This window comes from Bos javanicus, chromosome 21, assembly GCF_032452875.1.
Source record: "Bos javanicus breed banteng chromosome 21, ARS-OSU_banteng_1.0, whole genome shotgun sequence".
NCBI classification, from domain to species: Eukaryota; Metazoa; Chordata; class Mammalia; order Artiodactyla; family Bovidae; genus Bos; species Bos javanicus.
The window spans coordinates 58,800,477-58,812,198 of NC_083888.1; the positions used below are offsets into that span (position 1 = coordinate 58,800,477).

At 49.2% G+C, this 11,722-nt stretch overlaps 1 long non-coding RNA gene across 1 annotated transcript; it reads left to right on the forward strand.

Annotated features, from left to right (window-relative positions):
- Positions 1-1,866: 1,866 nt before the first annotated feature.
- Positions 1,867-6,073, forward strand: LOC133234548 (uncharacterized). Its single transcript, XR_009732169.1, has 3 exons — positions 1,867-2,947; positions 4,269-4,411; positions 5,859-6,073. It is a non-coding gene; the product is annotated as an uncharacterized LOC133234548 (long non-coding RNA).
- The last annotated feature ends 5,649 nt before the right edge of the window (positions 6,074-11,722 follow it).

Below are 11,722 nucleotides of genomic sequence, written 5' to 3' on the forward strand. Positions count from 1 at the left end.
ATGAAGAGGAACTCAAAAGCCTCTTAATGAAAGTGAAAATGGAGAGTGAAAAGTTGGCTTAAAGCTCAACATTCAGAAAACAAAGATCATGGCATCCGGTCCCACCACTTCATGGGAAATCGATGGGTAAACAGTGGAAACAGTGTCAGACTTTATTTTTCTGGGCTCCAAAATCACTACAATGGTGACTGCAGCCATGAAATTAAAAGACGCTTCCTCCTTGGAAGGAAAGTTATGACCAACCTAGATAGCATATTCAAAAGCAGAGACATTACTTTGCCAACAAAGGTTCGTCTAGTCAAGGCTATGGTTTTTCCTGTGGTCATGTATGGATGTGAGAGTTGGACTGTGAAGAAGGCTGAGCGCCCAAGAATTGATGCTTTTGAACTGTGATGTTGGAGAAGACTCTTGAGAGTCCCTTGGACTGCAAGGAGATCCAACTAGTCCATTCTGAAGGAGATCAGCCCTGGGATTTCTTTGGAAGGAATGATGCTAAAGTTGAAACTCCAGTACTTTGGCCACCTGATCCGAAGAGTTGACTCATTGGAAAAGACTCTGATGCTGGGAGGGATTGGGGGCAAGAGGAGAAGGGGACGACAGAGGATGAGATGGCTGGATGGCATCACTGACTTGATGGACGTGAGTCTGAGTGAACTCTGGGAGTTGGTGATGGACAGGGAGGCCTGGCGTGTTGCGATTCATGGGGTTGCAAAGAGTCGGACACGACTGAGCGACTGATCTGATCTGATCTATGCAGTAGCGTTGGGTCTAGAGGACACGCACGTGACCAGGAAATTACACCTAGGACATCAGGTGGGATACTCACGGTGGGAAGACTGAACTCTTGGGCCATGGAGCCTGATAACAAAGGAAGCTGAAAATCCACTGGGCTTGGGGTAGACTTTCCTTCACTCTTCGGTCTTTCCTGGAGACTTACCACGTGCCATTAATGTCCCAGGAGCTAGGAACAGTGCAGGGAGCAAACAGCCAAGTTCTTGCCTTGATGGTGTTTCCATTCTAGCCAGGAGATAAGTGGCAACAGCAGTGTCAGTGTGAGATGGTTGGCGTATGGGGCAGAGATGAGACCTGCCAGTCACTGTAGCGCGAGGCTGATGGCGGGGTGGAGTGGTGTGGGGATGGGAGGGGGTGCTCAGAGACGGTCTCGTTGGGAAAGCCACACTGGAGCCAAGACGTGGGGGTGCTCTGGAGAACCTGGAGCAGACGGGTCAGGCAGAGGCAAACATGCCCTGAACCCCATGCCACGGTGCCCAGCAAGCTTGAGGGAAAGCAAGGACAGATATTCAGAGAGGAAGCCTGGGCTGTTTCACTACAGGTGAGCTCTCTGCAGGGACTGGGCCTGGACTGGGTGGAACCCACTATCTCCAGATTTGGGACTCACATTTTGATAAGGACAAGTCAATGCCCAAGGCGTTTTCGGAGTGCCCACAAAGGTAACACAACATTGGCAAAAGGTCTGTGGGGGCAGAGCCCTAAGCAGACACGATTATCTCGTGGTTCCCTCTTAGGGCCAAAAGCCCATCTCTGCTGGGAAGATTTGCTTCCTAGAACCTTTGTGTGTGTGTGTGTGTGTGTGTTAGCTGCTCAATATTGTCCTACTCTTTGCGACCCCATGGACTATAGCATGCCAAGCTCCATAGGGATTCTCCAAGGCAAGAATACTGGAGTGGGTTTTCATTCCCTTCTCCAGGGGATCTTCCCCACGCAGGGAGTAAAGCCAGGTCTCCTGCATTGCAGGAGGATTCTTTACTATCTGAGCCACCAGGGAAGCCCTCCTAGAACCTTGTGAGTGAAAGTCACTCAGTCATGTCTGATTCTTTGCGACCCCATGGACTGTAGCCCACCAGGCTCCACTTCTCATGGGGATTCTCCAGGCAAGAACACTGGAGTGGGTTGCCATGCCCTCCTCCAGCGGATCTTCCTGACCCAGGGATTGAACCCAGGTCTTCTGTATTGCAGACGGATTCTTTACCAACTGAGCCACCAAGCAAGCCCAAGAATACTGGAGTGGGTAGTCTTTCCCTTCTCCAGGGGATCTTCCTGACCCAGAAATTGAACCGGTGTCTCCTGCATTGCAGGTGGATTCTTTACCAACTGAGCTACCAGGAAAGCCCAGAACTAGAACTAGAAGCCCAGAACTAGAACCTTAATTTGCCAAAAATGTCAATGTGCTGATCCTCAAGTTTGGGGACTTCCCTTGTGGCTCAGATGGTAAAGTGTCTGCCTACAATGTGGGTGATCTGGGTTCGATCCCTGGGTCGGGAAGATCCCCTGGAGAAGGAAATGGCAACCCACTCTAGTACTCTTGCCTGGAGAATCCCATGGATGGAGGAGCCTGGTAGGCTATAGTCAATGGGGTCGCAAAGAGTCCGACACGACTGAGCAACTTCACTACTACCACTACTAAGCTTGAAGGGCAATATAGGATTAAATTAAAACACACACACACACACACACACACCCAGTTGATCAGATCTAGCCCAGAAGGGGATTGGAGAATATGAGTGTCCTGTAGCCAGAGGCAAAGCTCTGAGAACATCTGTGAGCAGAGCCATGAGGCTGTCTGGGGGTGGTCACTCTCACAGGAGGAGTGAGCCCCCAGCCCCACCAGAACAACTTCCCAGTCTGTCTCCCCATGGAGGCCAGAAGAGCAGGGTTCTGGGTCCTCCTCTGGTGAGAAAACACAAAGTCTCAGCACTTTTGTTTTTCTTGACCCTTCCTGGGGTGGGATCAGCACTGTCAAGATGACACATGGTTCTCCAGTCTCTCTTCTCTGCTGAGATATCTTTAAAACACACTGCACCTCAGGGCAGGACCAGTGGATGCAGGCTGAGCCCCCTCTAGTCAGCACCAAGCTGTTGAGGCCCTGGATGAGAAGGCAGACAGAACCGGCTCTGCTACGCGCCTGGCATTGGACCCCAACACTCAGGTGAGGCCAAGGGACATCAGTACTAAACCTCTCAGGGCTCCTGTCTTCTCACCTGTGAATCAGGGACCAGGTGTCCCCCTCATTGGACTGGGGATCCATCACAGTGTCCTTTCTCTTTTTTAAATTTCTATTTGATATCAGAGCATGGTCGATGTCAATGTTGTGTCAGTTTCAGGTGTATGGCCAAGTGATCAGTTATACATATACATGGATCCTTTTTTCAAACTCTTTTCCCATTTAGGTTATTACAGAATATAATGAAAGTGAAAGTGAAAGGCACTCAGTCATGCCTGACTCTTTGCAACGCCATGGACTATACAGTCCATGGAATTCTCCAGGCCAGAATACTGGAGCGGGTAGCCCATCCCTTCTCCAGGGGATCTTCCCAACCCAGGGATCGAACTCAGGTCTCCCGCATTGCAGGCAGATTCTTTACCAGCTGAGCCACAAGGGAAGCCCAAGAATACTGGAGTGGGTAGCCTATCCCTTCTCCAGTGGATCTTCCCGATCCAGGAATCTAACCGGGGTCTCCTGCATTGCAGGCAGATTCTTTACCAACTGAGCTATGAGAGAAACCTAATGGAACACCATATACTGGCTTCTGGAACCATCCCAAAGGGTTTGCCACCATAGACCCAAGTTCCGGCCTGCCATGGCCCAGACCCGTAGTGAGGGTTGAGGGAGTTGGAATCATAGAGGGGAAGGAAGGGCAGACAGGTTGGGCCGGGGGAGACCCAGGTGCCTTCTTCTTCTCCTTCCTTTTATATAAACAGTGTCACTTGCCATTAAAAGTGAAGATGACATTGATTGGAAAAACTGCCCGACAGGTCAGTGGGAAGCACTCTCAGCTCATTACGCAAATATCCAAGGCCTCACTTTTAATTACTCACTTAGTGCTGGATTAACTCCCAGTCCCTGCCAACGGCACGGCCTTCCTCCCGGGGAGGTCAGGATAAATCAAGAGGAAACCAGATGAGGCTGGACCTCTCACCCATCCCCTGACTCTGGGAGGAAAATGTTTAGCTGGGAAGGCAGGGTCACCACGCACTCCAGAGGCATTACTCAGCCGGGAAACAGCCCCGCTTCCTGCTGGCATATTTTCCTTTGGTTTTAGTCTCAAGTCTTATTCTGCGGGGGGAAGACCTCCTAGAATTCTATTTTCTTGGGGGAATGGAAAGAAAAGCAGCCTGATGAATGTGGGCTCACTTAGAAACCTCAGATCTCAGACCAATAAGGGCTTCCAGATGCCTCAGCAGAGGGCAGCATGAACTTCTGTGACGCGGACTTTGTCATTCGTTTCGTCTCCTTGCACACGTACCAGGGGCACCGACTTCATGCCAGCTCCATGCTATACATGGAGTCAGAGATGGAAAGGAGCGCCACAGCCCGAGAGACTCAGCCCAAGGAAAAGACGGACAGGAAAATGAATGAGAGCAATTGGCTTCTGTGGATGCTGAGATGGAGGTATGCATGGGTACCATGGAGCACAAAGGAGGGGCAGGAGAGGAGGCAGAAGAAGATTGGTGCAGGGGAGCTGGGTCAGAGATGACCCGGGAACAAGGACGAGGAGGAGCCACGAGAGGCAGTGGGGCAGTGGAGTGTGAGAAGGTTCACGGGACTGGAAAGGGGCTGGTGTGGAGATGGCAGGCATGCGTGCTGCTCCCTAGCCTCCCAGAACCTCTAAGCTCTCTTCCTGTACTTAAGAGTAACCCTCTTAAATGTCCTAGCCTTCCCAAGGTGCATGCATGCTCAGCCGCTTTGGTCAGGCCTGACTCTTTGCTACCCTTTGGATTGTAGCCCACCAGGCTCCTCTGTCCATGGGATTTTCCAGGCAAGAATACTGGAGTGGGTTGCCATGCCCTCCTCCAGGGCATCTTCCTGACCCAGAGGATCTTCCTGACCCAGGGGTCCACCTACATTGCAGGTGGATTCTTTACGGCTGAGCCACCAGGAAAGCCCAGGCTTCCCAAGGCAGAACCTGGTGATGCTTCTTCCCAGCCTCCTTTGCAGCTAGGGCACAGCCATGTGACCTTGAATCCACCAATCAGACACGGCCATGGGAGACCTGATGGTACAACATGGATACCTTGTAGGTTGGCCTTGCAGACTCCATCCTGCTGAGCATGGTGAGACACAGTGCCCTGCATCGTCAGCACCAGCTTCCTGTCTGTTCAGCGGCAGTGGCACAGGCTCCTCCTCTAAGTGGAGCCATGGCTTCTGCTTGTGAGCCACCAAGCCTGCACTCCAGGCTTTCCTGGAGCCGTGGAGGGTTTTCAGGGTCCTTTTACAGCCTCCTTTTTGCTTTAAACTTACTCAAGGAGTTCTGTTACTTATAACCAAGCATTCTGATGGGGGTAACCCAGTGCCTTTCCACTGGGTACAGCAGAGACCTTAGAGTTGGAAAAGCTTCCTCAAAGCTTTGGCTGATGTGGGGGCTTCTGTGTCACCCTCACCTCCTACCCCACTGCTCTACATTGTCTTTCATACACTGCTCTTCCAAATGAAGGTTGTGTTCATAAAATAATAACAGTAGTAAGCTGCTAAGTCACTTCAGTTGAGTCCAACTCTGTGCAACCCCATAGACAGCAGCCCACCAAGCTCCCCAGTCCCTGGGATTCTCCAGGCAAGAACACTGGAGTGGGTTGCCATTTCCTTCTCCAATGCATGAAAGTGAAAAGTGAAAATGAAGTCACTCAGTCATGTCCGACCCTCAGCGACCCCATGGACTGCAGCCTTCCAGGCTCCCCCGTCCATGGGATTTTCCAGGCAAGAGTACTGGAGTGGATTGCCTAACATTTATGGAGCACTTGCTATCCACTTGCTGTCCACTATGTGGCAGACTGTATTTTCCAAGATGGTCATAACAGATTCTTGTGTCTCACATGCTTTTCTTATAACATAACCTTGACAGCCTTCCTTCTGCACCAAGAAGTCTCTTCTCCCAACCCTTGAGATCCCAGCCCATAGCCAACATCTCCCGCAAGACAGATGAGAGAGGAAGCCTGGAGATGGTTACAGACCCAGCCACCATCTGCCTAAAACCATGTGAGAGACCCAAGTAACTACCCAGCTAAGCTCTGTAAGTCCCCAGAAATGTGAGAAACATTAATAAAATCATCATTTTAAGCTGCTAGGGTTTGGGGTGTTCTATTATTGGAACAATAGGTAACTGGAACATGCTGTTTAATCTTCACCACAGTCCTGTGGAGTAGGTATTGCTAATACCTATTATTATTACTATTCTCCTCACTTTTATCAATGAAGTCGCTGAAGTGCAGAGAGGTTGGGCAACTCACTCAGTGACACGCAGATGACAGAGCTAAGATTCACACACGGACTGTCCGGCTTTAGAGTCAGTACAGGTTACAACTGTGTGTGCTGACTTTCTTGAAAAGTCCTGCTGTAAACAACAGAGTCATTGAAGGATTTTTAGGTGGGGAAGTGGACAGGGGCAGTCATGGTCATATCTGTGTTTGAGAAAGATTGCTGACAGTGATGGGGAGGAGGGATTGAAGCTGGGTATCAGGACAAGACTGGAAAGCAAAGAGGCTCTCTCAGCGCCTTCAGTGTCCAGGTGACAGGTGACCAGGCCTCAACTCAGGCAGTGGCCATGGCGATGGAGAGAGGAAAAGAAATATGAGAGACAGCTCAGGGGAACACTGGCTTGGCTATGGGGATGAGACAGAAGGGACGCAGATGGCCCATCAGAGAACGTCCTCATGGTTAACCTGGATGGCTGGAAGATGAGGACACCAATATTCTACTGATGTCAGTGATTGCTAAATGAGATTAATCAGTTTCCTAATTGTCAGCTTTGGTTATGATCTAATATCATAGTTGCCATCAAAAATCTTATAAGGATGAGCAGACCTTGGAACCGTAAGGATGTGTTTGATTCTGCTGTGTTAACCATCAACCCTACAAATATTCCTCAGCCATAAAATGGGATAAAATGATGCCATTTGCAGCAACATGGATGGATCTAGAGATGATCATACTAAGTGAAGTAAGTCAGACAAAGAAAGATAAATATCATACTATGTCACTTATATGAGGAATCTAAAAATGAATGAACTTAATTACAAAACAGAAATAGACTCACAGACATAGAAGATAAACTTACGGTTACCAAATGGGAAAGAATGTTGGAAGGATAAATTAGGAGTTTGGGATTAACATATGCACACAATACTACATATGAAACAGATAACCAACGCAGATCAACTGTGTAGCACAGGGCACCACATTCAGTATCTTGTAATCACCTATAATGGAAAAGAATCTGATAAAGAATTTAAAAAATTGATATATAAGTGAATCATTTTGCTATACACTTGAAATCAACATGACATTGTAAATCACCTGTATTTCAATTAAAAAATAAAGACAAAAAAAAGATTAGAAAGTAAACCACAATAAAATTCAAAGAAAGAAAGAAAGTCACCTCCCCTACAATCTCAATGGCTTATCAGGAAAGTGGAATCTATCAGCACGTCCTCGTCCTCTGAGGTCAACTGAAGGTTCTGGCTCAACCTTTTCCCCTTCCAAGATCCTCATCTCAAATACCACTAATCACCACTGCAGAGGGAAAGAGCCTTGGAGAGTCTCCTCCAGCAATTAAATCCTCCACCCACAAGAGACTATGGTTATGCCCACTCACACTGATTTGCCAGAACTAATCACCTGACCCAACTGCACGGGAGTCAGAAAGCCCAAGTACATCCACCGCGTTCTGAGCAGCAGCAGGAGATAGGACCACAAGGCTTGTCCTGTGTAAAGTGCAATGGGCCTGGCACCACTGTACCTTGGCTTCATTTGTATTAATATTATCGTGAGTTATTTACGCATCCTTTTCTTTGGCTGACTGTGAGCTCCTTAAGGGCCAAGAGCGTAACTCACTCCTCTCTGTAGAGGCCAAGTCTTGCATTGATCTGGGTGCCCGTTGCATAGGTAGGAAATTCATCAAGCAGTGCACTTTTGCTATGTGTACATTGTATTTCTTTTTTTTTTCTTTATTTTTTTGTTACATAATCAACATATAACATTGTATTAGTTTTCAGTATAAGACATAATGACTTGATATCTATGTATATATTGTAAAATGATCACCACCATAAGTTTAGCTGTATTTCAATAAAAAAGTTAATTTTAAAAAAGTAAGGACTCACATGCTCCAACAGGGTTGTTCTTGTTCAGTCCCCAAGTCATCTCCAACTCTTTATGACCCCATGAACTGCAGCACATCAGGCTTTCCTGTCCTTCACTATCTCCCAGAGTTTGCCCAAGTTCATGTCCATTGAATTGGGGATGCCATCCAACCATCGCAACCTCTGTCAGCCCCTTCTCCTTCTGCCTTCGATCTTTCCCAGCATCAGGGTCTTTCCCAATGAGTAGGCTGCCATTAAAGCTAGTGCAGATGATGGGATTCCAGCAGAAGTATTTCAAATCCTAAAAGATGATGCTAATAAAGTGTTGCACTCAATATGTCAGCAAATTTGGAAAACCCAGGAGTGGCCACAGGACTGGACAAGGTCAATTTTCATTCCAATTTCCAAGACGGGTAGTATTAAAGAATGTTCAAACTACTGGACAATTGCACTCATTTTCCATGCTAGTAAGGTTATGCTCAAAATCCAACAGGGTAGAAACCCTCTTATCCCAGATTCTCAGGAACTCAGGATGCCCCACTCACCCCTCATCACCACCTCTCAGGGGATCAGAAAGCTGATCTTCAGTCTGACAGCCATCAGTCAAGGGCCCTGGATCAAACCAGCCCCCACTTTCATCCATCCTCCTTGGGGGTCTCTCTGCTTTCCAGCTAAGGCCAGAGAGAGGCACCGAGTGGGTTAAACGTGTGTCTAGGCAGCATGAGCCTCTCAGATGTACAGAGTCCATTATCTGGAAACCTGGGCGAGGAGATAGTGTTGGTCTCCCTGCCTGCGCTCTTGGGACCTGGCAAACATCTGACCCATCCTGGATGACTTTTCCAGGGTCAGCTTATTAGGAACGAATCCTGACTAATTCGGTCACCCTCCCATTTCTCAAGTGTGATTTGTGGCTTAATTGCAGCAGGAAAAAAATAATGAAAAGTGCATAGCCCAGGCCATATCCATAATTCATAACTGCAATAAAACCTTCGACGTGCCGTCGTGACTTATGGCAGTCTCAGGGGTGTGCACCCTGGGGCCAGCAGAGGGCCCAGATGTTTCCGTTACAGAACTTTTTAGAGTTCACAGGCTGGAGAATCTGGGCTTCCCAACTATTACTGCCAAGCTCAGCCTAGTTGGAGGCAAAAGACAGGGCCTTGGCCCCGGGTCCTGGGGCCCAGGTAGGGGTCCATGTTCAGGCTTCCCTGGAAAGCAGAGTGTGTCAAAGTCTCAGAGGTTGCAGCCAGCATCTTGAAGGCAACTTCAAAACATCTCAAGCCTCCAGAAGGCTCTCATCATGCAGGAGGCTGGCCTGTGTGGGCCCCAGGAGAGCATGTATCAGGTAGGGGATTAGACTGTGAGTGCCAGAAGACCCAGGTCAAACAGCTTAAACCATAAAGGGAATTTATTGGGTCACATAAATGGAAAGTCCAAAGGTTGTTCAGGTTCAGGAGAGGTTTGATCCAGATGCTCAAATGAAGTCACCAGGAAGAAGGGGTCCTCCATCATTTTTCTCTGCCTTCCACTTTAGGCCCATTGGAATTTCTCCCTCAAGAAGCATAATGGCTGCACCTGTTCCAGACCTCACAGCCTCAGGGGAAGAAAGATCGTCTCTTTCCCCCAAGCACTGAACAAAGGCTGCGACTCTCACTGCCTCCTTTGGGTCAGGTTTTCATTCTTGAGCTAACTGGTATTTGAGAGGTAGGAAAGAGGGCAGAACATGCTAATCAACTTGAGTCAAGTGGACAATGGTAGGTCAAGGTCACACACTCCATATGCTTGAAAATGAGGGAAGAGTAGTTCTCAAAGGGGAGATTTGTTTTACCCACAGAAGTGGGAATAGAGATGCAGGGCAAGCAAAGGACAGATGTCTGCTCTGTAGAGCAGGGGTGGGCAAATGAGACTTGGGAGCCCCACGTGTGTTTTAGTAAATAAAGGGTTATGGAGCATAACCACACTCTTCCCAGGGATGGGGAAGCCTGGTGGGCTGCCGTCTATGGGGTCACACAGAGTCGGACACGACTGAAGTGACTTAGCATAGCATACACTCATACAGGTATCTGAGACTGCTTGCACACTTCAGCAGCAGCTGACTAATTGCAACAGAGTCTGACTGGCTTTAAAGCCTAAAACAGTTACTAACTGGCCCTTGACAGAAAATGTTTTCTGACCCTTGGCTCATTTTAACAGGAGACTACCAAAGCGATGGCTAAACACAAATGGTGGACATTTCCAGCGTCCAGACACGTGGAAACCATAGGTGGTGCCCACTCCTGCCTTCTGCAGGCACTCTGGCTGGGGAAGGAGGTGGGGGAAGGAGAGACAGGGGCCAGGCGAGGTGGTGGGGTGGTGAACCCCGCCAGGTAGTGAGAAGGGCACCTGCCACAAATCCCCTGGCTGCTGCTTCCCCAGGTGGCTTCGGTCAGGCAGACACGATGGCCCTGAGGCTCCCACACCTAACAGTCCATGTCCTTCTGGGGTATGACTCGAGGGAGAACCTCTCCCCTCCTCTTTCCCAAACCCGTCTGCAGGAGGGAGAACCCATCAACAGGGGGTGCTAAGAGGCACCTGGTGATCATCCCTAGGGCTTCCCTGGTGGCTCAGACGGTACAGAATCTGCCTGCAATGCGGGAGACCTGGGTTCGATCCCTGGGTTGGGAAGAGCCCCTGGAGGAGGGCCTGGCAACCCACTCCAGTGTTCTTGCCTGGAGAATCCCCGCTGACAGAGGAGCCTGGAGGGCTACAGTCCATGGGGTCGCAAAGAGTCAGAGAGGACTGAGCGACTGAGCACACACACCTCCTGCAGCCTCAGCTCCCCGCTGTAAGGTGATCACCTGCTGGGATAATCCTCTTGCCTCTCTCAGTTGTGTTCATCCTTTATCGGCAGATTGGAAGCTTCAACTCTTCCCAGTCCCAGTAGTCAGGAACACCCAATTCTGGCAGGAAGAGATGGCCGGTTCCCATTTACCACCATTGTCTTCATGTTCAAGACTACATCCATGTTCACTGGTCCCTGTGTTTGGACTAGAGCATGAATGAGCCTGCATGCAAACCTTTAGAATCTTTTAACACGTTCTAATAACTCAGTTTTTGCCTTTTTACTCTGGCAGCTAAAAGATGGTGGCTGAGTTATGAAGGATTTCTTCATTATAGGCAGAAAAGCAGGTACCCACATGCATGTGAGTGTGTGTGTGCTAAGTTACTGCAGTCATGTCCAACTCTAGGGGACCCTACGGACTGTAGCCCGCCAGGCTCCTCTGTCCATGGGATCCTCCAGGCAAAAAATGCTGGAGTGGGTTGCCATGCCCTCCTCCGGGGGATCTTCCTGACCCAGGGATCAAAACTGCGTCTCTTTATGTCTCCTGCATTGGCAGGAGGGCTTCCCAGGTGGCGCTAGTGGTTAAAGAACCTGGCTGCCAATGCAGGAGACATAAGAGATGCAGGTTCTGTTGAACCTGCATGAATGGCATGGCCAACCCACTCCAGTATTCTTGCCTGGAGAACCCCATGGACAGAGGAGCCTTGTGGGCCCCAGTCCACAGGGTCACATGGAGTCAAACATGACTGAAGCGACTTAGCACGCACACGCATTGGCAGGCAGGTTCTTTACCACTAGCACTATCTGGGA